General features: G+C 48.0%; 1 protein-coding gene across 1 annotated transcript in view; it reads left to right on the top strand.

Moving 5' to 3' along the window:
* Nucleotides 1-27686, top strand: part of LOC119977851 — a 77649-nt gene that overhangs the window by 31788 nt on the left and 18175 nt on the right. The window contains exon 2 of the mRNA XM_038819101.1: nt 23943-24010. The gene's annotated coding sequence lies outside the window, so the exon portion shown is untranslated. The remainder of the gene's footprint in view (nt 1-23942; nt 24011-27686) is intronic.

Below are 27686 nucleotides of genomic sequence, written 5' to 3'. Positions count from 1 at the left end.
CTCACACATATCGCACCATACGCCATTGTAAAAATAATGGCAAGCACATGAGCAGAGCACGAGAAATGCAGTTCTGTATTTTAAAGTTTTACAACCCCCTTCACCGACCAACATACTCCACACCCCGGCTGACCCTCTATTGACCAGAGATTATTATTGGTCCCACAGCTTTTAAAAAAATAAATTTAGAGTACCCAATTATTTATTTCCAATTAAGGGGAAATTTAGCGTGGCCAAATCCACCTAGCCTGCACATCTTTGGGTTGTGGGGGCAAAACCCACGCAAACACGGGGAGAATGTGCAAATGCCACACGGACAGTGACCCAGAGTCGGGATCGAACCTGGGACCTTGGCGCCGTGAGGCAGCAGGGCTAACCCACTGCGCCACCGTGCTGCCCAATGGCACCATAGCTGACCAGCAGATGGAAGGTTAACATAATTATCTTTCAAAGCCAGGATGGCATAAAGTGCACGAAATTATCAAATCTTCTCATAATGAATTACTCAAACTCTGAATATATACACAACCTTATGTGGTGCAATGATGAAGAAATATAAGTTGCAGTTATTGTGAAAATGCTTACTTATGACTAGACACACTACTAAGCAACTGCATCAATTATTTAAGTAACTAGGAAATCTCCCATAGTGTTGTTTATGGGAAGTCAGAGGACATGGTCATTATGCTAAATTGTGTTACCGTGTAACTGGTTGATGAGTATTCGGACAGCACTGGCACTTGAGAAAACTGAGAGGAAGGCCTGTGCTAGAACACAGTGTCTATGTCTAGTAGTGCCTGATATTGTTGGGGGACGTGTGAGTGTCCTGAGATTCTGGGTGCATTCAAGGGGATAGTTTCAGGAATGTTGAGATAGTGCTGCAATATGCGATTATTTGGGCAAGAATCCTCGAATTTGGAGACATTGAAGAAGGAGATCTAAGCTTCGAAATTCCACAACCGATGTGGGTATCTTGCGCTGGGAAACATTGCTGAGTTTAAAGGGCTCCAGGAGGCCCATTTTCCCTCCAGGCAGGTGGGAGCAGGATAGAGTCAGACCCACTGGCCCTGGATGTAGATTGTAATCGGCCACATTGGCGAACAAGTGCCAAGATAGGCTGGTTAGACTGTTCCATGGAGGAAACAGGATCGAAAAGCATTGCACAGCAGAGGACTCAAAAGCACTTTTTGAACCACTGAGTGCCAATTCTGCTGCCCCCAAAATGGTTCCATCCATCTCTAATCCTTCAACAAACCACATTTGTATCAACAGACATTCTCCTGTCCACTATCCCTTTCGCCAGCCAGCTCCAGTCATTTTGTTTGTCCTTTCAAGCTTTCAAGTATAAACCTTCATCTTCTGAAACTTGATGGTCATCACATGTTGGTGAGGTGCAAATTCCTGATATGCATTCCTAGCATGTGTCAGGAGCACAGAAATGAAAAATATACCCTTCATGTATTATTGCCGACTTATATCATGTCAAATAAACATACGTATCCACAAGAAACAAAATGTCATAAATCAATGAACATACCTTTCAGCTCCAAAATCTGGACAGAAATGACTCTTAAGTGCTCCTTCAACAGCACTAAACCATAATATATTCTTTATAAACAATCTTTTATTTATTTTCTAAACATCAACAAAGAATCTGTAATGAGTGTTTCTGCTCACAGATGATACACTTCAAGCATTCTTTCTTTGGAAAAGCTCTGAGTGGGAGAGATGCAATTGAAAGCTTTGCATTGTGACTTAGTTGTAAAATATTGCGAAGTATTCCCATCAGGGAAAAAAAAGGCCAATTGGCCCAACAGTCAGTAAGTGACAGGCAGCGAGGTCAGTCCTGTCATTTCATAGCGTAATTCCCAGGAATATGCCAACTTGTTGCGTTGGAGGTAATGGTCACAAGTAAATGGTGACATTTTAACATTTCAATTTACTCTGCAGATGTTTACGTAGGAAGCTGCAATGGAGTGCAGGCCGAAGGAGAACATGCTGGAAAATCTCAGCAGGTCTGGCAGCATCTGTAGGGAGAGAAAAGAGCTAATGTTTTGAGTCCAATGACTCTTTATCAAAGCTGTGACAGAGTCATTTGACTCAAAACGTTAGCTCTTTTCTTCCCCTACAGATGCTGCCAGACCTGCTGCGACCAGCATTTTCTCTGTCGTTTCAGATTCCAGCATCCGCAGTAAGTTGCTTTTATAGAGTGCAGACTATCTGTGATTTTAACGGAATATAGTAAATACAAATTTCAGAAGGCAAAGCATAAAGCAACATGGGGATGGAAGGTGACATGTGCAAATAAAACATCCTTTAAGCTTTGATGTCTGAGTTCAAATCTAGCCCAGATTAAGAGAAATAAAGTCTCCTTTCAATTTGCTTTGCTTGTTTTATTAGAAATATCTGACCAATCACACTGTCGGGAATCTATTTCAATTATAAGATGCAAAATAGAAGCAGAAAATTAAAGTCAGTGTAAACATGAAAAATGCCATACCAACAGTGAACTTCATTGTAATCATCAAACAATTGATTGCTATGCTACCACAATGCTGAGTGTCTTCAACAATTAAGCTGACAGATCGACCAAAATGACATATTTTCAATGCTGAATAATCTTCAAACCTCCCAGTGTCTGCAAACATTCTACCCATTAACTTTTCCAATTCCATGGATACCATAAGCAATGAACATTAATCACAGTTTTCTAATAGTTTAAAGTACAGGTTAAAAAAATAACATGGAATAAATATGGTCACGATCCCTATGGAGACCTATAACTTTTAGAAATAAATTCAAAGTTCAAGTGTGTAGCTGGGACGTTGACATGACAACATTTCAAATTTAAAACATTTACTGTACCAAGTAATAAGAAGTAACACTGACTGAACATTGCAGGGGTTCCACATCCGCTTATCATCATATTTTCCCTCTCTTTAGTTCTGAAAAAGGATCATATGGACACAAAATGTTAACTCTGTTTTCTCTCCCTATGGATGCGGCCAGCCTGGTATGTTTTTCCAGCTTTTTCTGTTATTGTTTCAAATTCCATCATCCGCAGTATTTTGCTATTTTACGCTATTGTTGACTAAACACTGTGCACGTAAACTCAACTTTAAACTACACAATAAACCTTTTCTCTTTTACTTTTTACACAACCAAAAATCCCTCTTCAAAATTATATTTTACACCGCCCCTTAGGTAGATATTCAATTCTCCCATAATCAGTCCAGAGTGATTATGCATAACCAAGTATCCCATTATTTTCCTTTCCCAGCCTGGTATCTACTAAACACAGGACTATAGAACATAGAACATAGAACAGTACAGCACAGAACAGGCCCTTCGGCCCTCGATGTTGTGCCGAGCAATGATCACCCTACCCAAACCCACGTATCCACCCTATACCCGTAACCCAACAACCCCCCCTTAACCTTACTGTTTAGGACACTACGGGCAATTTAGCATGGCCAATCCACCTAACCCGCACATCTTTGGACTGTGGGAGGAAACCGGAGCACCCGGAGGAAACCCACGCACACACGGGGATGACATGCAGACTCCATACAGACAGTGACCCAGTCGGGAATCAAACCTGGGACCCTGGAGCTGTAAAGCATTTATGCTAACCACCATGCTACCGTGCTGCCTTTGATGGTGATGGTTTCCTCTAGTTTCCTCTGGAGTTCCCCTATCATTATCAAGCAAGGTAAATCTTCCAGACTCATTTTAAATCCTGATGTGGAGATGCCGGCATTGGACTGGGCTGGGCACAGTAAGAAGTCTTACAGTACCAGTTTTTTTTTAGTTTTTGAAGCATAGCTCCTTCATCAGGTGAGTAAAGAGGTAAGTTATACAAACACAGCATATAAAGACATTGTAAATCCTGTTATAGATGGAGAGAGATCTGGGGGGAAGAGCTGTCAATCAAGCTATGTCTTCCCTTGGCACAGCTGTATGAACATATGAATGAATGTATGGGCTATCAATCAAGCCTCATTATGCATTCTTGGATGTTTGGTTGACAGCTTTTGCTCTCTGATCTCTTCTATAAATTGCACAATGTTTGTTGACATGAGGTAAAGACTATTAAAATGCTTTCAGTCTCAGCTATTGATAATTTAAAGGATCTGGACGATTGACACCTATAGAGCTATATGACTGGAGTTAGTTTTCAGAAAGTAGGGCATTATTAATCAGTAACTTGTCTTTTAAAGTTTCTTCACACATCCTATTGTTACCATAGGGTTAATTGATTCTGTACAGACTGTACAGTGGTTGAATGGGCATGGAAGTGCCAAGAGCTGGCATGGAGGGGGCGAGGAACCATGAGGGATGGCTTGAGCTGAATGAATTAGCTTGGATGCGGCAAGGGAAAAGTATGGGGATGAGGGTCTGTGAGGTGTGAGGGCTGCCATTATTAGAACTGGGGTGAAGCCCCAGAGGACCAAGGTTGGCCGTTAATCTTTAATTTTTATTATTTTCACATGTACCCTTACATTAACACCGCAATGAAGTTACTATGTAAAGCCCCTCGTCGCCACATTCAGGCACCTGTTCGGGTACACAGAGGGAGAATTCAGAATATCCAATTCACCTAACAAGCACGTCTTTCGGGACTTGTGGGAGGAAACCAGGGCACCCGAAGGAAACCCACGCAGACACAAGGAGAAAATGCAGACTCCACACAGGCAGTGACCCAAGCGGAAATCGAAACTGGGACCCTGGCGCTGTGAAGCAACAGTGTTACCCACTGTGCTGCCAACCTGTCTTGACACTTGGCAGTCCCTTTTCCTGTCTCTAAACTCTTTCATGAGATAGTGGGCCTAACTCCAGTTTGCAGCAGTGCTCCTCTCTCCACCACACCCCACCAGAATAAAAATCTCGGGCGGGATATTCTAGCTGCTCATGCTGGCAGCATCTTACTGCTGATGGCATATCCCTGATATGGGTTTGATAGAAGCAGGAGAAGGCCATTTGGCTCTTTGAGCCTGCTCCACCCATCGTTATGATCATGGCTTATCATCGAGTTAGCACTCTGAATCCGCCTTCCCCCCATATCCCTTGAACTCTTTAGCCCCAAGAGCTATGTCTAATCCCTTCTTGAAATTACGAAATGTTTTGGCCTCAACTACATTTTGTGATCGTAAATTCCACAGATTCACCACTCCCTGGGTAAAGACATTTCTCCTTACCTCAAACCTAAAAGGTTTACCACTTCTCCTCAAACTATGACCCTTAGTTCTGGACTGCCCCAGCATCGGGAACATGCTTTCTGAATCTACCCTGTCTAATCCTGTTAGAATTTTAAAAGATTCCATGAGATACCCTCTCACTCTTCTAAACTCCAGTGAATATAATCCTAACCAATTTAGTTTCTGCTCATTTGACAGTCCCACATCCTGCCATCCCAGGAATCAGCCTGCTAAACCTTTCCTACATTCGCTCAATAGTAAGAACACCTTGACTCAGATAAGGACACCAAAACTGTACACAATACTCCAGGTGTGGCCTCACATTATGCAATTGCAGTGGAACACCTCTATTCCAGCAACATGGTAGCACAAGTGGCTAACACTGTGGCTTCACAGCTCCAGGGTCCCAGCTTCGATTCCCCGCTGGGTCACTGTCTGTGCAGATTCTGCACATTCTCCCCGTGTTTGCGTGGGTTTCCTCCGGGTGCTCCGGTTTCCTCCCACAGTCCAAAGATGCACTGGTTAGGTGGATTGGCCTTGCTAAATTGCCCTTAGTGTCCAAAAAGTTTAGGAGGGGTTATTGAGTTATGGGGATAGGGTGGAAGTGAGGGCTTAAGTGGGTCAGTGCAGATTTGATGGGCCGAATGCGCTCCTTCAGCACTGTATGTTCTATGTTCCTGTACTCAAATCCTCTCGCTATGAAGGTCAATATACCTTTGTCTTCATTACTGCCTGATGTACCTGCGCGCTTACTTTCAGTGACTGATGCACGAAGGTCTCGCTGAGTATCCACCTCTTTCAATTTACGGCCATTCAAATAATAATCTATCTTCCTATCTTTGCTACCAAAGCGGATAACCTCACATTTATCCTTGTTATACTGCATCTGCCATGCATATACCCAGTCACTCAGCCTGTCCAAATCCCACTGAAGCATCTCTGCATCCTCCTCACAGCTCATCTTTCCACCCAACTTTGTATTATCTACAAATTTGGAAGCACTACATTTAGTTCCCTCGTCCAAGTCATTAATATATAATGTGAACAGTTGAGGTCCTGGCACGGATCCCTGCGGTACCCCACTAGTCATTACCTGCCAATCGGAAAAAGACCCATTTACTCCAACGTTTTGCTTCCTGTCTGCCAGTCAGCTTTCTATCCATCTCAAGACATTACCCGCAATCCTATATGCTTTAACTTTACACAGTAATCTACTGTTTGAGACCTTATCGAGAGCCTTCTGAAAGTCTAAATAAACTACATCCACCGGGTCTCCCTGGTCAACTTTACTCGCTACATCTTAAAAGAATTCCAATAGATTTGTCAAAAGAATGATTTCCCTGTCATAAATCCATGCTGACTTTGTCTGATTATACCATTGCTTTCGAAATGCTCTGCTATGAAATCCTTCATAATGGACTCCAGCAACTTCTACTGATGTTTGGCTCACTGGTCTATAGTTCCCTGTTTTCTCTCTACCTCCCTTTTTGAAAGCTATTTTGAATATCCCTGCTATTTTCTGCAGTGCCGTTATCTGATTCTGGCCCTTGGTTTCTCTACCTATCACTTATCCAATCTCTTTACTATTGTTATTTCTTGTTCTTGCTTCCCCCTGCTCTGAATCCATGCATAGGTTCCCTTCTCCCCCATGGTGGGGAGGGATGCATGCAACTGGAAAGCCCATTGGCAATGGCGGGACCAGAAGTTCCCGCCACGGGCCATGGGCATACTGCCCTCCTTCGCTCACTGCAGAACATGCTCTGGAGAGGCAGGAAAATCCCATCCAATATCTTTGATGGTACTTTCTCCAGATTCCTAAATAGCAGTTCCACAGTGGTGCAAAGTATGAACAGCAAATATTTGAGGTTTGTAAGAAAGGAACAACAATAATCATGGGTGATTTTAATATGCATATAGACTGAATTAATCAAATTCGCAAGGGTAGCCTTGAGGGAGAGTTCAGCAAATGTATTGGACATTCAGGAGTGATTGAGGAAGAGACCGCTGAGGATCTGTAGGATGAAGGTCAGGGGGAGGAAGAGAGAGAGGGTGCGCATGGGCAGGCAGGCTAGGGACGCCTTCATCGCCTCCTGATTCATGGAGTAAGACCAACATATTGTCCGACAGTGCGACACACTCCCCTCCTCCAGGATGGCATGGCCCTCTGCGACCAGTGCATGAAGGTTGCAGATCTCTTAATCAACAGGGCGCTAGGGCCGGGGAGTCTTTCAATGTCTGCTGCCTGATCAATGCAGGAGGGTGATGATGACTCACAGAGTGAGGAATGGTCGGTGATGCTCCTCCTCAGTTGTTTATGTCTGCCTCCTATCTGTTTGCTGGCAGAATGTTGACTCCCCGGCTCACATTTGAGTGAGGTTCTGCCCTGGATTCCTTTGTCCCTTTCCTCCAGAGGGGGATTCAGGACAAGAGTCTAGGGTTCACTGAATTATGCCTAAGTCTTATCATTGAAACATTTGCACTGAAGGGGCCTCACAATCTGCTGGGCATGAAGGGCCATTGAGAACAACTGTATCCCGATGGGGAGAAGCGCTAAGCTACAGGGAGGATGGTGAAAGATTGTGAGGCCTTAAGGTAGTGAAGAACAATAATATTTACTTGAGTGACTTGTGTAGATTTTACTTCTGAGAAACCCCCCCTGAGTACAACTGCCTAACTTCACCCATGCCAATGCCATGCCCCCACATTTTGTTTGACTTCCATACCCTCCCACTACATCTAGGATACATATCAGAGGTGGAGGCAGCCTGATGCCTTCTAGGTCCTGTTGCCTGGGGTGCCCTTGGCGGGCGTCCTCTGGAGGGCTGGGACCTTGAGAGTTCTGCCCTACATTCACGTGACACTGGTGTTGTTGTGTCAGTCTGTTCAGCCCTCTGTGCCTGAGTAGCGCAGGTCTCAGGAAAGGGGGGGGTTCAGATTGGCTGGTTATACCCAGGCTCTACCGGGTGAAAGACCCCGGTGTGTTCCCCAGCGGATCCTCCACCCTCCGGGTGCTAATGGGCCCCCAGATTACTCCATGTTATGGAGAAGCAGGTGGAGTGAGCTCTAGGAGCCGCAACAGCATCTGGCGCTTCCAGTCCTGGAGACCTGCCATCGTCTGAATCATAGAGTTGAAGCCTTCAGCCAAGATCCCCGGACTGAGCAATGTTTTAGAGTTCTCCAGTCATGCATCTAACCTCTTGTCCCAGGATTTTCACAGTGGACGCCACCCTTGCAGTGTTGGCCTGGGAGCCACGCATTGCCATCATTACCTCATGCTTTGAAGGTAGTCGCAGTCGCAGGAGGTTCATTGACGAGCTCTCCTGGTATTCCCGGCTCTGCCTTTGCATCTCAAGAAGCGAAGGAACAAAGGCAAGGCTGGACACAGCTGAGTTCTGATTTCCATCAGACCTTCAACTACCCAATGCCTGGGGTGTTCCTGCCTCCAATTGATGTGCATCAGAAGCTGTGTGGTGCTCACCAGATAGTGAACCAGGAGCCTTTCTGCTAAGGTCACCCACCGAGGTGTGTGCCTCTGCGATGATGGATGGTGTGGGTGACAGCCATGATGCCTTATCCGTGTTCTCCCCTGAGATCTCCAAGATGGTGTCGAGGGAAGGGTGGTGTGACACTGCTGGTAGATGGACCAGGTTCCTGCAAGACAAGGGAAAATATTTTAGTACTTGGCCTGGTCAGAACTCACTTGGGACCAGTTAGTGAGACTAGGCAAGTCGTTCCTCACTTTTCTCTCGCAGGCCCACCTTATTTGCAGCCGAGGCCTGCTCCTGTTCATCCCCTTCGAGCTCCATGGTGCTCGCCTCATACAGTAACAGAATCCTCAGCTGGGGCATCCCAACGCATCTCTTCTTTCCTTCGCAACAGTTGTGGGCAAGCTTCCCCTGCAGGACCACAAATGGGGATAATGTGAGCTGGATGACTGGCATGTTGGAGGTCAGTGACACATGGCATGTGTGGGCACTGAGCCTAAGCAGGGAGGTGGTTCTGATGGGGAATGCCAGGGGGGCGTTTGAAGATGCTGGTGGGAGGTTGGGTGCTGGGATCCTGGGAGTTGGTGGCATGAGTGATTGAGATGACATTCCGGGTAGAATGGAGAGAGGAGACAGGGAGTGCTTACCCTGGCTGATCGGAGTAGGTCATTAACTTTTTTTCTGCATTGTATAACTGTCCTCTTGGACAAGCTGATGTCATCCAGCAAATTGCTGAGGACCCCCTCCATAAATTGAGGAGCTGGTTTCCAAGCTGCTATTCTCTTGGTTTCAATGAGAAAAAGTAGAATGGAGTCTTTTAAATGCAGCACCCGTTGGGTGGACGAATCAGACACTTTGAACCTTGGGTGTGGTGTTATTCACGTGGCGCGGGGGGGGGGGGGGGGGGGGGGGGGAATAAATTATTCCCTGTACCTGTAAATTGCTGGGGCCAACAGGAACCGTACCAATTCTACCGCCGAGAATGACGCTTTGTTTTATTGATCGGAAAATTCCATCGCAGTCTCAAAACAAAACAATCTTACAAATTCCATATTTGTAATAACCTATACAGTACATACATATAATACTCATTATGAGTCAATCTATCGACATGCATTACATTCAGATTTTTAAACTTTCTCCCCAGCATGATGCTGGCCAGTGGGAGGCGGTCTGCCATTGGTCGAGGGCAGGATCTTCTGGTCCTACCACTACCAATGGGATTTACTCTGCTGTTGGGAAACCCATTGCTGGTGTTTGCCGGCAGCTGGATGGAAAGATCTCACTGGCAAAGCAGCCAGAATATCCCCCTGTTGCACGTCTTACTATGGGCGTAAAACGCGTTTATTGGAGTGTATTAACACGCCTCCGAGTTCGACGTGTGCTTAACACTGCTAGGCTCTGTTCTATGTAATTATTTAGCTCTGGAGTCGCCAGCTGCCGTATAGGCAACGTCACAAGTATTCCAAGGTCAAATTCAAAGTAATAAAGACGATACACCGATTAGTCAAGTTCAAACGATCAATATTTATTGTACAGTTAATAATAAATACTCATGCACACACACTAAGAGACTAAGCTACAACTAAACATAAGCAAACAGAATACTTATCTAACAGGAACAGGCAAGGTCAGAGAACGAGGCCTTCGTCCTGGTTTTGTCTGCAGCCTTCAGCAAGCGTTCTGGCACTTGGGAGTCTAGCGGGCTTGGATCGCGTAGCGAGCGTTGAACTTACGGTTTCGGCGGCTGGTGCTCAACGGCTGGAGTCAGGATACCAGGTGTCAGTCGGGGCCGGAGCACAGGTTTAACAGACCGGACAACACGAGGTCCCTATCTTTTATAGGGGTTCCGTTGTCCTTCCCTCTTCTCGGGCGGGCTCTACCTATTGGATCAATTTCTTATCGATACTGGATTAATTCCCCAATGCGAGGGGGTCTCCGTGATGGAGGGGGCGTTTCTTATGTCCTTTTGTTCGGAGGTTTCTGGTGCCTCGATGTCTGGGTCTTGATTGGAATGTGTCCATTCAGAACCAAATGTATCTATTGTGTGGGTGTTCAAGTCTGATGGCCTCATTAGCATGCAAAGCGTTTTGCCATTTGCACCTAGCTAAGGTCTCTTCACCTGAGCCCAAACTGGTTTCTGCTGCTGCAGAATGCAAACTGCTCTTTGCAGACTGCTGTTCTGGCTGAACTGTCTGTTTCTCAGCAGCCTTCCATTTTAGTTTGGCTCAGTGTCCATTTTGCGTGGCCAGCATGGCTACATTCCCTCCTTGTGATCCTCACAATCATACTATTGTGAAGGATCACCTATGTACTTTGCCTCCTTGTGTTCTGACCTCTTGCCAGTTCCTGTTCTACTCTGTTCTAAACTATGGGAAGAAGAGAAAAAAAAATTTAACTAACATTTCTACTTGGCCCTATGTCAAAGGGACATGCATTACTACAATTGGGAACCTCTACCTATCACTATTAACCTTAACCTTAACTTAAACATGTAATCACTCTAAACCTTAACCATTCACACCACAACATCACACTTCCCAACTCGGCAGTCGAGTATGGAACAATATAATACATGGCTGAATTTTATTTACAGAGTGTTGTAATCAGTGAGGGGTTGAGGGGTTTGGTGGAATCCGAAGATGGGGGATTGCACTCTATAGATGGGTGAGGTGCTGGAACGAGAGGCTCTCCTCTTCCATTTCCTCAACCTGAGGGTCTGCACTAGGATGGTGAGGATCGCAATCACCAACAGTGATTCGATTATGTAGGACATGGAGTACCACGTCATGAATTTAGTACACCAGGTCTGAACCTCGCTGATCAGAGCTGAGCACTGGGGGTTTGTTGTACTAACATTTACGGTGGGGGTTGTGGGGGAAACGTGTCTTGTTTCCACACATATACATATGACATTAAATAGTAATAAGTGGGCTTCCATCATTTTGCTGTTCTTCCTCTTTCTCTTCCTTCTTCCTCCGGTATTGACAATCCTGGCTTCGACCTCTGTCTCGTCCTTTGAAACCTTTGGGATCAAGCACAGTATCTGTCAATACACAGTTTAAGATCTTTACTTGTTAGTGCATCTGTCTTTCAAAACCCAATTGACCCTTTAAAATGACTGGCTAAGTCACACCCTGTGACTCCCCTCATTTTTTTTTTTTCAAAAAGCGAATTTAAAGACCAGCATACACCTAACAATCCTTCCTTCTGCGAGCCGTCTCGCAGGCTTTGCTGATTTACCATCCGAATGTTTCCGGGTGTAAATAGCATGTGGGATGGCGGCCGAAGGGCTACCTAACGTAAAATGAAAACAAACTTGGAAATAAATATCCGACTGAGTTGCGTATGGGCCGCTATGGGTACGAGTTGGATGGGATCCCCGGGTAGGGCGTGCTGTGCCATACCCGAGCTTGGCTGACCAAGGGTTGGTTCTCAGACAGGGCGGGTCCTCAGTGCCGTTTGTCCACTGCCTGAGTAACCTGGAAAGAAACGGGTACGAATGTGTTGACCATGACTTGCAGCCTCTATTTCGCCGAATAGAGGGGCACCTAAAAAAAACCAAGGGAGCCAAGATGCTCCGTTCTGAAAACAGGGAACAAGTCGTGAACCGTGTCGGTTCACCAGAGGATACAACTGAAGTTCTCAGAAATATCTGCGGACAAGCTATTTGGCGTGTGGCCTTACAACTTTGGAAAAGATCTCCAATCAAACCGAAGTTCTCAAAAGTTTCGGCAGACAAGCTAACGTGTATGTGAGGTGGTCACAATCTTTTCAGCTGAAAAGAAGATGTCCATCCTCCAACTGAAACATTGTACAATCCTGAGACAAACAAACATAAAACGAAGACAAACATACGTGCAGGTTCCATCAGAAAGGACATCGTTTCCCTCAAACGATTCCTATCTTACATCATCTGGACACCTCACTTTGATTCTGCCTCTGTGAACAGGGTCACAAAGGGGTTGCCGTGTCGGGAGTCAGACACCGTGTCGTCCTGCTCTCCCGGATCCCACACCCTTGTGTGGATCAGGCATGCTATTTTGGAGTTGTGTGACCGGGGGTCACTCTCATCATTGCGGACAAGTCTGTAGGAATTGTCCCTGTGCCATTGTGTAGCGTCGAGTGTGTTGTCGGGGTAGTCGGGGTCGGGTGGTGGTTCGGGGTTTTTGAGGTAGGTGACTTCCATGGGGTCACTGGAGTCGGGGTCGTAGGTGGTGCAGTGTGGGCTGTATGGCTGTGTGCTGTCGCTGTCTTCAGAGTCAGTGTCTGTCCTACTGTCTCTGCTGTGGCAGCTTGTGGGCGTGTCGGGGCGTGGTCTGTAGTGGTCTGTGGGCGGAGTCGTGGGCGAGTCCGTGGATGAACTGGTCTGTGAGGGGGATGGTGGAAAAGTGTTTCTGGTGGGCGGGGTGAAGTGTTCTGCTGCGTCTAGCAGGACATGGTGAGCATGGTTGGCCTGTGTTCCATAAGCCTTTAACTGGTTTATATGGAACCACGCGGTCTTCCCATTAGGATACTTTATTCTGTAAACGGAGGGGCTAATTTTGTCCGAAATTGAGTAGGGACCGGAATATTTTGGAGCCAAAAAACTGCTGGGGTTATAAACAGATAACATTACCTGTTGCCCAACCTGGAATTCTGTGGGGTGTACGGTCTTATTGAAACAGGCAGTCCGTTGCTGTCGGCGTTTCCCTAGCTGGACTGCGGCTGCGAGCTGTGCAGACCTCACAGTCTCAACTAGATCTTTAACTGCCTTTTCATGTGTGAGGGCCGTCACTTCGGGGCTTGTCATGTCCAGTCCTAAAAGGAATTCTGTACCTTTCATAGGGCGTCCGGTCATGAGTGTGTGTGGTGTGTATCCTGTCGATGTGGAGACAGTGTTCCTTATGAACATAAGTGCAAAGGGGAGCACTGAATCCCATGTGGAATTGTTCTCTTGAACCATTTTCCTAAGGGTAGTTTTTAGGGTCCGATTCATGCGCTCCACAATCCCGCTGGACTGTGGATGATACGCAATGTGGAAGTTCTGTTTGATTCCGAATATTGTCAGGACGTTCCTCATGACCCGTCCTGTAAAGTGAGATCCCTGGTCCGAATCGATACTTCGGGGTAAACCCCATCTCGTGAAGATGTGGTGGGTCAGGATCTTTGCAGCTGTCTTAGCTGTGTTTGTTCGTGAGGGAAATGCCTCTACCCATTTGGTAAAGGTATCTATCACCACCAGAACGTATTTATAGCCATTCCGACAAGGGGGCAATGGACCTATAAAGTCGATCTGGAGGTTTGTCCAAGGGCCGTTAACTGGGCGAGTATGCCGAAGTTGTGCTTTCTTAGAATACCGCTCCGGGTTATTCTGAGCACAAATCAGGCAATTCTCTATGTAGTGCGTTACATCATTCCTGAGATCAGGCCACCAACAGAGTTGCCTGAGGTGCCTCGTTGTTGCATCAATTCCCTGATGCCCGTGTCCGTCGTGGAACAAGGCAATCATCTGATTCCTGTCCTGCTGTGGGACCACATAAAGTCGGTCCTTAATGATCACACCCTCATGTGTGGTCAGTGCGTGTTTGAAGTGCTCGTAAGCAGGCACAAAGTTTCCCTTGAAAACCTCCCTGAGGTCTCCGTCCTGTTTTTGTGCTGCCACGAGATCTTTAATATCAGTCTGTGAGACTTGGACTGCGCTCACAGGGGCGCTAGCTGGTGCGCTAGCTGGGGGGGTCCATAAGTGTCCTCTCCTGGAACCTGCCTTAGCCAATGCGTCGGCCTTTACATTCCCAGGGGGTGATGACCTATGGTGGCTTCTTACTTTTATTATGCCGAAGGTCCTGTCCTTCGCTTTTGCTAAAATATGCTGGAGTAGAGGGGCTGATGGAAGGGGTTTTCCGTCTGCGGAGACAAAACCTCGTGTCCTCCACAGGGGCAGAAAATCTGTCAAGCTATTACAGACATATAAGCTGTCTGAATATATGTCTGCTGGGCTGGGGAAAGAATCGGGGTGGTCCACTATGTACGCTATGGCTGCTAGCTCTGCTGCCTGCGCGCCTAAGTGACCTGGTAACTTAAGAGCTATCTCCTCGAGAGCGCGCCCCTGCGCGTCCTCTACATAGATGCCGCATCCTGTGATACGCTCACCATTTAAAACTGTGGAGGAACCGTCTACATAAATCCTCAAGGGTCCACACGTGTCTGTGGGCTGGGGGCTTTGTTTCGGGTTCCCTATCTTCCTGGGGGGTGTTTTGGCTAAAAAGGGTCCTGTGTTATGCAGGGGAGCTACAATTTCACAGTCATGGGGCTGTCCGGGGTATTGGAGGTTGTCTGCTAAGTATGTGTGGGTGCGTGTCCGTTTTACAGTAATGTCCCGTCCTTGTAAAAGTAGGGTCCACCTAGCTGCCCTAATCTGGCTAACTGAACCGTCCTTCAGTCGACCGTCTAGTAGTAGCTGTGTGGGTGTGTGTTCGGTCAGAATAGTAATGGGGTTTAGTCCGGTGATGTATGAGAAATACTGCACTGCCCAGAAGACAGCAAGGAGGTGCCTCTCACAGGCTGAAAATCCTTGCTCTACCGGGTCTAACAGTCGGGAGGCATAAGCCACTGGTCTTAGCTGCTCGTGCCGTTCTTGAAGCAACACGGCCGAGAGGGTTAGATCGGTGCTCGCTACCTCTATTGCGTACGGTGAAAGTTGGTCGGGGACTAGCAGCGCGGGTGCTGCACTAAGGGCTCGTTTCAACTCTTCCACAGCGCCTGTATGCTGCGGAAGCCATTCCCAGGGGGCTCCTTTCTTAAGGAGGTCTGAAAGTGGGGCGGCTTTTGTCGCGAATCCGTCTATGTGGTTCCGACAATAGCCAACCAGTCCTAAAAACGACCGGAGGGCTGATACATTCTGGGGAAGGGGCAATTTGACAATCGAATCAATTCTTTTGAATTCGATCTCGCGTTTGCCGTGCGTGATGACTGATCCCAAATACATCACTGTACTTTCCAATATTTGGGCCTTTTTTGGGTTAACTTTACAGCCAATTTCAGTTAAGAGTTCTAGGAGTTCGGCCAGAAGCGAAATGTGCTCTGCCTTTGTGTCTGTCTGCAGTAGTAGGTCGTCTACATACTGTACCAGACAATCGGGTCGGGAAAATTTCTCTAATCCACTTGCCAGCTGTCGGTGGAAAATGGAGGGTGAATTGTGGAATCCTTGTGGGAGGCATGTCCACGTGTACTGCTGTGTTTTAAAAGTGAATGCGAATTTGTATTGGCACGCTTTTGCCAATGGTATTGACCAGAATCCATTACTGATGTCCAATACCGTGAAGTACTTGGCGTTGAGACCCTGCTTGAGCATGGTCTCGGGACTAGTAGCTACCGTTGGGGCTACTGCGGGGGTTACTTTGTTGAGTTCCCGATAATCGATGGTCAGACGCCATGATCCATCGGGCTTCCTCACTGGCCAAATAGGGGCATTGTTGGTGGAGGCTACCGTTCTCAGTACACCTTGGTCCAACAAGCTGCCTATAACTTTTTCTATTTCCACCTCTGCTTCAAGGGGAAATCTATACTGCTTTTGCGGTCGGGGGTCCTGTCCGGTAACATGAACTTGTCCAGTCATTCTGCCACAGTCATGACGGTGACTTGCAAATGCTGTCCTGTGTTTGTTCAGTAGGGCCTTAATTTGTCGGTCGGTGTGGAGTGTAGTCAGGTCGAATGAGTACTCTCCCACTGCGCTAATCCGATTAGCGTAGTCTCCTACTGTGAGGGTGGCTGGGGCTCTGTCTGATCTCGCCATTCGCCAGACACACTGGTTCACTGGGTCGAACGACAAGCTGTGGGCGTTCATAAAATCTATCCCCAGGATGTGCTCTGCTGTCCGGGGAAGATTTACTAAAACTACGGGGTGCCTTGTGCTAATGTTCCCTAGCTGGATCGCTACGGGTGCTGTGATATGTCCCTGCTGCGAGTGTCCGGTGAACCCGCTAAGTGTGATGGTGGAGGTGGTCGGCCACGTGTCTGCGTGTGCCGTGGTTGTGGAGTTAATGGTGGTGCGGGATCCTCCTGTGTCCCACAGTAACTCTATGGGCTTCCCTTTTACTTTCGCCGTGACTACGGGCCTCCCTGATGAGTCCCATAGTGTGTCACAGACCCAAGTGGGGGAGCCCGAACACCGTCAGTTCGTCTCGTCCACATTGGTGGGTCCTGACTGTACTGTTACATTGTGGATGGGTTTTGCTTTGTTGCGGTTCAGAGTGCCTGTCTGCTGGCCTCTCTGAGATCGCTGGGGTGCTTGGCATTCTTTTGCCCAATGCCCTAACTGTCCACAGTTATAGCATTCCTGTCCTTTCTGTTGAGGGCTGCTCTTGCCTTCATTTACCCATGCGGGCTTCTGGTGCTCTCTGACTGCTTGGATATCTGCAGCAGCCTGAGCCTCTTCTGGGGATCTAACCTTTCCTTTTGCCTGAAGCGATTGCTCCCAAGCGCGGGACAATCTTTTGAGGACCCATTTTTCGTTATGGGCCTCTTCTGAGGGGTCGTAACTATTGCAAACGCTCTGTCCTGCTTCTGTTGCGTGTGAGATAATTGTGCGCGTCCATTTAACCATGTTTTCGCGGGTTAAATGCGCTCTATCTAGCTGTCCGAAAACTGCGCTGAAGTGAATCCACAGCCTTCCTGCGAATGCTGTGGGGTGTTCGGATCTCTTCTGCCTGCACTTATTCAAGCCTTCTACGGGGTCACCTCTATTGTACCCGATGGCATCTAAAATGGCAGTGTGCATCTCCTCTAGGCTGCCTCCTGCCACGTTTTGTGGGTCGGGGAGGGCTGCCACTACACTCTGGTCTAAGCTCAGCACGGTGAGCTTAACCTGCTCTCTCTCATCCAGGCCGTACATGGTAGCCTGCTGTTTTACTTTAGCGAAGAACTGGTGGGGGTCTGCGGTGGGGAGGAACGGAGTGATCTTTTCACAAGCGTCCCTTAGCTGGGTTACTGTTAAAGGGGTGGTGTAAGTTATGTCTGGGGCGCCTTCTGATTCGGCTTTCCTCTGTGTGGTTACGGGATTCATGGGTGCGGTTATGATCTGAGCTGTGGGGGGTTGGGGTGCCTGTCGTTTCTGCTGAGCTGCGGGCGCACATGTTCCCTGAACATAACGCTGCGCTGTCTCGCTTAATTCCTGCCAATCTGGGGCATCTTCCCCATCTAACTGAGCTCCAAAGGTGCTTTGGAAGCCATTCTGCACCGAAAGCAGAGATTGCAATTCCGCAATCTGTTTCCTGCATTTCGCGTGGTCAACTGTGCTTTGTCTTTGTTCGGTCGTTGCAGCGTGGAGTGCTCTCAAAGCTGCTTTGAGATCGGAACATTGCCTCTGCAATGCCTCCACCTGCTTTTCCGATTCCTGTCTTATCAGAACGGCACGTTGCACGTCCTGATAGGCTTTCTCATACTGGGTCTGGGAACTGTTCAGATGAGCTAGACAAGACTGGTGAGCCCTCTTGGCATCGTCCACCTCTCTACCCTTCTCTGCCAACTTCCCTTTAAGATCCAGGTTTTCTTTCTCGATGTCCCTGACATCGACCTTACTCATTCGGTTCCTTTCCTCTAAATCTGCCCGGAGCGTCCTGATGACCTCCTCTGCGCCTCGCAACTGTGCCAAGCAGGACACAATCGCCATCGGCTTGCGTGCTTTACCCAAACTCTTTTTGTGTATCTGAGAGAGGTTCTCCCACCAAGTATGACCTATACTTCCGGGACCTGTCTCCTCATTTGCACAAAACTCTTTCCAAAGGGGCCATCCCTTTCCCTGTAAATATTTGCGGAGTTCCAGCTCCCACGTGGGACACTGGCCTACTCTGCTACTGCTGCTGGTCGCTGCGACCACAAACTTTGCTGGATCCATCAGACGTTCCATTGCCTGCATGGCCATTTCCTCTGACTCTCTTTTTATAATTTGGAACAGGGGGTTGTTGGGGTGGTGTTTCGTGAAAAGGGTACGGCTTACGCTATTTTCCGATTACAAAACTACCGAAAGTTTGTCGCAACAAAAAGCTTTCAGTTTTACCTTACAGCCCTGTTAGTACGCATGCACTAAACACACTTCCGAATTTCGCTTATTATTTTGAACACCTTGAATACTTGTGATCTCTTTCTTTCTCTGCAATTTGGAGTTCTAATTCAAAGGTTCCGGGTTCGAGTCCCGGCGGATGTCGCCACTAAATGTTGCACGTCTTACTATGGGCGTAAAACGCGTTTATTGGAGTGTATTAACACGCCTCCGAGTTCGACGTGTGCTTAACACTGCTAGGCTCTGTTCTATGTAATTATTTAGCTCTGGAGTCGCCAGCTGCCGTATAGGCAACGTCACAAGTATTCCAAGGTCAAATTCAAAGTAATAAAGACGATACACCGATTAGTCAAGTTCAAACGATCAATATTTATTATACAGTTAATAATAAATACTCATGCACACACACTAAGAGACTAAGCTACAACTAAACATAAGCAAACAGAATACTTATCTAACAGGAACAGGCAAGGTCAGAGAACGAGGCCTTCGTCCTGGTTTTGTCTGCAGCCTTCAGCAAGCGTTCTGGCACTTGGGAGTCTAGCGGGCTTGGATCGCGTAGCGAGCGTTGAACTTACGGTTTCGGCGGCTGGTGCTCAACGGCTGGAGTCAGGATACCAGGTGTCAGTCGGGGCCGGAGCACAGGTTTAACAGACCGGACAACACGAGGTCCCTATCTTTTATAGGGGTTCCGTTGTCCTTCCCTCTTCTCGGGCGGGCTCTACCTATTGGATCAATTTCTTATCGATACTGGATTAATTCCCCAATGCGAGGGGGTCTCCGTGATGGAGGGGGCGTTTCTTATGTCCTTTTGTTCGGAGGTTTCTGGTGCCTCGATGTCTGGGTCTTGATTGGAATGTGTCCATTCAGAACCAAATGTATCTATTGTGTGGGTGTTCAAGTCTGATGGCCTCATTAGCATGCAAAGCGTTTTGCCATTTGCACCTAGCTAAGGTCTCTTCACCTGAGCCCAAACTGGTTTCTGCTGCTGCAGAATGCAAACTGCTCTTTGCAGACTGCTGTTCTGGCTGAACTGTCTGTTTCTCAGCAGCCTTCCATTTTAGTTTGGCTCAGTGTCCATTTTGCGTGGCCAGCATGGCTACACCCCCCACCCACCCCCCCCGCCCCTGCAAATGCCAGCAAATAACCTTCAGATCTTGCAAGATGCAACTTCCATCTGTACAATCTTTGAATTTACAATGAATTAAATCCTAGTTTTCACCAAAAGTGTGTGTACATACTTCACAATAAATCTTATTCAATGACATTTTATCGCACTCCAATATTATCTGAAATTTGTCACACGGTTTGATAATGTTGTGACCAGAAGTACTTCTTTGCCCTTGAATGTTGACATAAATCTGTCAAATTCAAGCGGTCTATAGCTGTTGGAGCACTTATGACCAATTGCATTGAGCTGAATTGACAGGAGCAACAATTCTTTGTCTGCAATGTCGGAGAGAAAAATTAGGAGCATATTCTAATTTTCTGTGCATGGAGGCATGGAGAAAATGTTTTATTCCATACACAAGCCTCAATCAGGCAATAAGCAGCACTTGGGAACATTCTTCTCAACCCACCTTCCCAGTGACGGGGATTTTCAAATGCCAGGCAGCCACATTTGAGGAGGGCACATGATATCTAAGCGGTTCTGCTTAAACATATCTAAAGTGTAAAAAAATTATGTATTATATATTTTCTCCATTTTGGGATTGTTCAAGGTGAGCAAAGGATGAAATGCAGAGAGGAGCTATGGGCTGGATCTCCACTTTCAAAACACACAATACAGTTTTTCTCCGTGCATGACATAGGAGGCCGGATTCTCTGTTCCTGAGACGAAGGGCTGGATTCTCCGATTTCCAGGCTACGTCTGGAGGATCTGTGGCCTTTTTCGTCAAAAACGTCAGCGGTGCCTCAGCACTGATCCTCCGACTGGTGAGGGGCTAAAACGCCAGGCCTCCGCGACAAAAACGGTCGGAGAATTGCCGGATTCGTGGCCGCGCATGCGTGGAAGTTCAGGGCGACGGTCATTTTCCGGCCACTGGAAGTGGGTGTCCTTCCCCATTCCCCTGTGGTGCCAGGTGCGCTATGATCTGGCAGATATGTCGCACTGTCCCCCTTTTCAGCGGGGGACTCTTTGACCGCATGTCCAGCCCGGCAGGTTCTCGAATGACAGGCACTGCCGGTACACACACAGCCTCATGTGGCACCTCCTTTGCACCTCCTCGGTCTGTTGGGCAGCCTGCTCTCCATCCTCAGCGACTGCCTCCTGTTCCTTTGGGTCAGGCTCCACTGCTGCAGCTTCCTCCTTCTCGTAAAGCTCCAGCTCGTACAGCCTCCGTGCATCCCCCAGGGTTGTGGTGACTAGGAGGAAGGCCACCATTGCTGGTTTATTCAAATATCCATTGTCTACAGGGGGTGGAAGACAGACATGTTAGCATGGTGCATTACCCGTGCCCAACCAGGTCCATCAGTGGGCTCGGATGGCACAGCGGACTCTGCCCCCGCAGGCCTTCCCGAACCCCGCACCCCTGGCTCCATCAGTGCCCTGTACCATGGGGGCTCCGGCCCTGACGCCCATTCCTGCTGCCAGGGGTACAGAACAAGGTTACTACTGTGGCCTTTGTCCTTGGGCGAGCCATGTGATGCCCCGTCGACAGCTGGTTGGAATGGGTGGTATGGTGGAGGGTGTGGTGCAGGGGTGGCGAGATAGAGAGTGGGGACTGAAGTGCAGGGGTGGTGGGGTGGAGAATGGGGACTGAGGTGTAGGGGTGATGGGGTGGGGGCACCCATATGACCGATAGCAGAACCAGGGGACAAGGTGTTTGGTCAGTGGCCGGCGCAGCAAAATCCATTGCCTGCAAGGGGTGGAAACATAGAAACATAGAAATAGGTGCAGAGGTAGGCCATTTGGCTCTTCAAGCCTGCACCACTATTCAATATGATCATCGCTGATCATGCAAATTCAGTATCCCACTCCCGCTTTCTCTCCATACCCCTTGATCTCTTCAGCCGCAAGGGCCACATCCAGTTCCCTCTTGAATCTATCCAATGAACTGGCCCCAACAGCTTTCTGTGGTAGATAATTCCACATGTTCACAACTCTCTGAGAGGAGACATTTTTCCTCATCTGAATCCTGAATGGCTTACCCCTAATTCTTCGACTGTGACCCCGAGTTCTGGACGTTCCTGACATCTGGAACATTCTTCCTGCATCTAGCCTGCCCAGTCCCATCAGGATGTTATATGTTTCTGTGAGATCCCTTCTCATCCTTCTAAACTCCAGTGAGTACAAGCCCAGTCGGTCCAGTCTTTCTTCATATGTCAGTCCTGCCACCCCATGAATTAATCTGGTGAATCTTCGCTGGACACCCTCAATAGCAAGAACCTCCTTCCTCAAGCTAGGAGACAAAAACTGCAGACAATACTCAAGGTGTGGCCTCACCAAGGCCCTGTATAACTGCAGCAATACATCCCTACTCCTACATTCAAATCCTCTTGCTATGGAGGCCAGGATGCCATTAGCTTTCCTTACCGCCTGCAGTAGCTGCAATGCCAACCTTCAGCGACTGTTCCACCATGACACCCAGGTCTCATTGCACTTCCTCTTTTCCTGAATGACATGGTTCAATTAATAATCTGCCTTCCTGCTTTTGCCACCAAAGTATATAACCTCACATTTACCCACGTTATATTGCATTTGCCAAGTATTTGCCCACTCAGCCAACCTGTCCAAGTCACCCTGCAGCCTCTTTGCATTGTCGCCATAGCACACACTGCCACCCAGCTTAGTATCGTCTGAAAATTTGAAAATATTGCATGCAATTCCTTCATTCAAATCATTAATATATATTGTGAGCAGCTGGGGTCCCAGCACTGAACCCTGCCTTACCCACTAGTCACTGCCTGCCACTCTGAAAAGGACCCGTTTATTCCCACTCTCTGCTTCCTGTCTGCCAGCCAGTTCTCTATCCACTTCAATACATTGCCCCCAATACCATGAGTTTTAATTTTGCTCACCTCTTGTGCAGCACCTTATCAAAAGGTTTGTCAAGCATGATTTCCCTTTAACCCTCCGGGCCCTGGCTACAGCAGCACTCCCGTCCTCCTCAATAAGATACACAACAAGCCCAGTGGTAGCGGCCACGCTAAAAACGTGGACTCAGTTGAGACAGCACTTCAGGATAACCAGAATGTCACCCATGGCTCCCATCTGCAGCAATCACAGATTCCCCCCAGCCATGCTAGATAACACCTTCGAAGGATGGAGGCGGAACGGGGCACATTGACGGTCGAGGAATTCTACATAGGCCGTGGACTGGCGACACTGGACGAATTGACGAGGAAGTGGAAACTAACAAAAGGACAGGAATTGAGACACCACTAAATAAAACACTTCCTCCGCAAAGAGACAGTAGGGTACCCCTGAGCCCCAGAAAACACACTACTGGAGGACCTGATAGGCACAAGCAGCGAGAAGGGGGGGCTATGTGGGAAAATATACGGACAGCTACTGGACAGAGCCCGAACACCACTGGACGGGAGGATGAACTGGGGACAGCGGTGGGATGGGGTCTCTGGAGCAAAGCACTGAGCAGAGTGAGCTCCACCTCCTCCTGCACAAGGCTAAGCCTAATGCAGCTCAGAGGGGCCCGGCCAACCAGACCCACATGTTTTGGGCTTACCCAGGCTTGCTGGGTTCTGGGCAGCCTTCTCCAAGGCAATGTCTAAGGTTGTGGGGGTGAGGATGAAGCCATGCCCAATAGTGGCAATCTTCGGGGTATCGGAGCAGCCAGAGTTACACATGGGGAAGGGGGGCAACGCCCTTGCTTTCGCTTCCCTAATCGTACGCCGGAGAATCCTGCTCGGCTAGTGATCGGCAGCACCACCCAAAGCTGCAGACTGAGTCGCTGGTCTCTCGGAATTTCTCCACAAGGCTTCCTGGATACTTGGGGGTAGTTTGTCGGCCTGTTCCAAAACCTGTTCGAGGCCAGCAGCAAGGAGTAAGCTAAGGGGGAAAAAAGAAAGATAGACGGGGAACAAAAGGACTGCGCAACCGAGGGGGGGGGGGGGGGGGGGGAGGGGGGAGTAACCACAAGAAAAGAGAAAGGATGCTGAAGGCAATGGGGGGGGGGGGGGGGGGGGGAGGGGAAGGAAGGAAGACTTTTTCACAAATTATTTTTATTTTGCTATTCCCACATTTTCTTCTGCTACGACAAGAAAGAAGAGAAGAATTAGAATGGAAAATGCAAGCGATGTCAAGTTGATGGGCACCACAGCCACAGCCGGTAAGTTCTTTGAGGAGGTAACTAAGTGTGTAGATGAAGGTAGAGCAGTTGATGTCGTATACATGAATTTTAGTAAGGCGTTTGATAAGGTTCCCCATGGACGGCTCATGAAGAAAGTAAGGAGGTGTGGGATAGAGGGAAATTTGGCCAATTGGATAAGTAACTGGCTATCACATAGAAGACAGAGAGTGGTGGTGGATGGAAATTTTTTAGACTGGAGACAAGTTACCAGCGGTGTACCACAGGGATCAGTGCTGGGTCCTCTGCTATTTGTGATTTTCATCAATGACTTGGAGGAGGGGGCTGAAGGGTGGGTCAGTAAATTTGCTGATGACACCAAGATTGGTGGAGTAGTGGACGAGGTGGAGGGCTGTTGTAGTCTGCAAAGAGACATTGATAGGATGCAGAGCTAGGCCGAAGAATGGCAGATGGAGGTTAACCCTGATAAGTGCGAGGTGATTCATTTTGGTAGAAAACATTTGAATGCGGATTACAGGGTCAACGGCAGGGTTCTGAGGAATGTGGAGGAACAGAGAGATCTTGGGGTTCATGTCCACAGATCTCTGAAGGTTGCCACTCAAGTGGATAGAGGCGTGAAGAAGGCTTATAGTGTGTTAGCGTTTATTAACAGGGGGCTTGAGTTTAAGAGCCGCAGGGTTATGTTGCAACTGTACATGACCCTGGTGAGACCACATCTGGAGTATTGTGTGCAGTTCTGGTCACCTCATTATAGGAAGGATGTGGAAGCATTGGAAAGGGTTCAAAGGAGATTTACCAGGATGCTGCCTGGTTTGCAGGATATGTCTTATGGGGAAAGGTTGAGGGAGCTAGGGCTTTTCTCTTTGGAGCGGAGGAGGATGAGAGGCGACTTAATAGAGGTTTATAAGATGATGAGGGGGACAGATAGAGTGGACGTTCAGAGACTATTTCCTTGGGTGGATGTAGCTGTTACAAGGGGGCATAACTATAAGATTGAGGGTGGGAGATATAGGAGGGATATCCGAGGTAGGTTCTTTACTCAGAGAGTGGTTAGGGTGTGGAATGGACAGCCTGCTGTGACAGTGGAGTCGGACACTTTAGGAACTTTCAAGCGGTTATTGGATCGGCACATGGAGCACACCAGAATGACAGGGAGTGGGATAGCTTGATCTTGGTTTCGGACAATGCTCGGCACAACATCGAGGGCCGAAGTGCCTGTTTTGTGCTGTACTGTTCTATGTTATAAGTATGCACAACTCCATCTCCACAGGCAGGAGTTTCATGATTAAAAATACTTGAAAGTTCTGTTTCCTTCACAGAACAGTCACTGAATGCACGCCTTGGACCGACAGCCTATTACAGCTGGCAATACTACTTTGCAAGAGAAAGCAGAATTCAATGTGGCAATGGATTCCCATGCCATTAGTTCTTTATAAGCTCCATCAGATGACATTTGAATTATCAGCCAATCAACTACCTGCTTGTGCATCAAACTTGTAACACTTGCCTGCTTTGTATGATCTGACCAATTCATCTCCTATGAACTCTGCACACCATATTTGCCCCCTGGCCACATTTTCTGAATTGCAACATTTAATTGATGGCACAAACATCAAAGTGGACTGGATTTTACTTTCCCCCGTAGTGGGCGCTTGAAGTGTGGGGGCACGTAAAATCTAGGGATGGGCTTCCCATTACCTACCACCCACCCCTTACCTGGGAGCGCATGACAACTTAATGGCCATATCATTTTGCCGGAGGATGAGGGAGTCCTACACTATGAAGCCCAGCAGCTTTAGCTGCGTGGGTGGAGTTGGGCAAAGGCAGGATTCCTTTGCAGCTTCCCCAGTGCACCTGAGGAATTCCCACTGCCCGCCACCCCCACCATCTCCCCCAGGTCAACCCCATCCTTTAACCCTCCCCCGCTTGATCCAAGCACCTCAACCCCACCCTCACCATTCTTGCTGAGACCCCTGACCCCGGACGATCAGCTGCCTCGGAATGGTGGAATCACCTGTAGTTCCAGCAGTGGCCACCACACCCAGCTGTTGGGACTGCAATGCTGTTAACCATCTCACTGGCCTGCAGCTCTTTCAGATGGGATTCCCTACTCAGATAAGGGCATATGTCCCGCTTGAAAGAAATTAATACTACTGCCAATTTTATTTGCTGCGAGGCAGTCATTGGGATCATGAGCGGGCATCCCTCTGACTTGCTAGATGTGGTAGTGGTGGGGGTGGGGGGGGGGGGGGGGGTGGGGGGGGGGGGGGGGGGTGGGTGGGGGGGGGGCTCAATGATAACGGGCCCCAATAAAATCCAGCACCATGTTTGGCCTTATTGAGAGCAAGTGACGATCTCTATCCATCATGGGCTTTTATGAATCTGAGGGACCATGGTGTAATCCAGATTGAGTTTCAGATGTTGTGATTGTTTTATTCTGCATAAGTATCCTGTCAACAAAGGGCTGCTAATTAATTGTCCACAGGAGAAAGTTGGTGGTGACCAAGGGTAGCAGATCGTAGAGGCAGATGCGATATTAGAGTGTGTTTTAAGCAAGTACTTTGGGGTGAAATGGATGGGCATGGATCAGCTGCCTATTTACATCCAATCCGATTATGCACTACATCGAAGTCAAAGGAGAGTAAAATTGAGCAAAGTTATAAACGGATGGCCAACAAAATCCCCATCAGTGGGCACAGCTCGTGCAGGATGCCACGCGCTAAATCATTCCCTGATCTCTGCCACATCAGCTTTCCAGTTCCGATCGTTCTTTTAAAAATGCATCCAATCATTCATGTGCTGGCATTCCACTGCACAACTACCAGTGTCACAAGTTCAGACACAGTAAGCTACCTTTGCTTCCACTAATCTCTCCACCTGCCACAAATTTAAATGCACTTTAACTTTAGTGCTGACAGTACATTATTCCACAGGGAAAATGACGGGGGCAGCAATCATTTCGGGCTGAGTTTGGACAGATTGAAGTTGAAGAGCTGGCACTGTCCACCCATTGGTGTTGCCGAGAGGCCCGAACGCTTTTCGAAAGCTGAGACTCATTTTGAGATGAATGGCGAGCGGCGGAACCAACATTCACAAGCAGTTCGCTATTCAGCAGTGGAGTGGTGGTGGAAAGGGGGGGGGGGGGGGGCGATTAATATGGCAGCGAGAAAATAGAGATGATTCAGAAGTCGGGACTGAAAGAGACCGGAGGCATTCACTGTGGGAATGGTGGACAGCCAAACCAAGAGATTTTCCTGCAACCAGGGGGAGTCCACTTATTTTCCCAGGCTCCACAAAAACCTTTGACGGAACTTCTACTTCCCATTTCTGAATAGCCCCGCTTAGAATATCTGGTAAATCTACTCAACAGCTACTGCATGAGGTGGAGCATGCACACTGATGCCCTTCCCGTTGATATCTCAACATTGCGGCCTGCAAACAGCCATCAGATCCTGACTTGCATATTATAAGAAATAGCCCACCTTAAGAAGGGAGATGCATGGTGATGTGTTGGGTAAGCTGGGTCTGCGAGGACTGTGTTTACTGTAGCAGTGAGAGAGACAGGCTTCCAACACTTGAAGAAATGCAACTCTATTTTATTGAACTCTTAACTATCATACATACTTTAATTGTGGGTTGACACTATGCTGAGTTGACTGGAGACCTGAGGCTAACCTGACCAGACTATCTTGCTACC

This window comes from Scyliorhinus canicula, chromosome 14 (genome assembly GCF_902713615.1).
Source record: "Scyliorhinus canicula chromosome 14, sScyCan1.1, whole genome shotgun sequence".
Lineage (NCBI taxonomy): Eukaryota > Metazoa > Chordata > Chondrichthyes > Carcharhiniformes > Scyliorhinidae > Scyliorhinus > Scyliorhinus canicula.
Note: the sequence above shows the minus strand (reverse complement) of the source record. Positions and strands in the feature narration are given on the sequence as shown.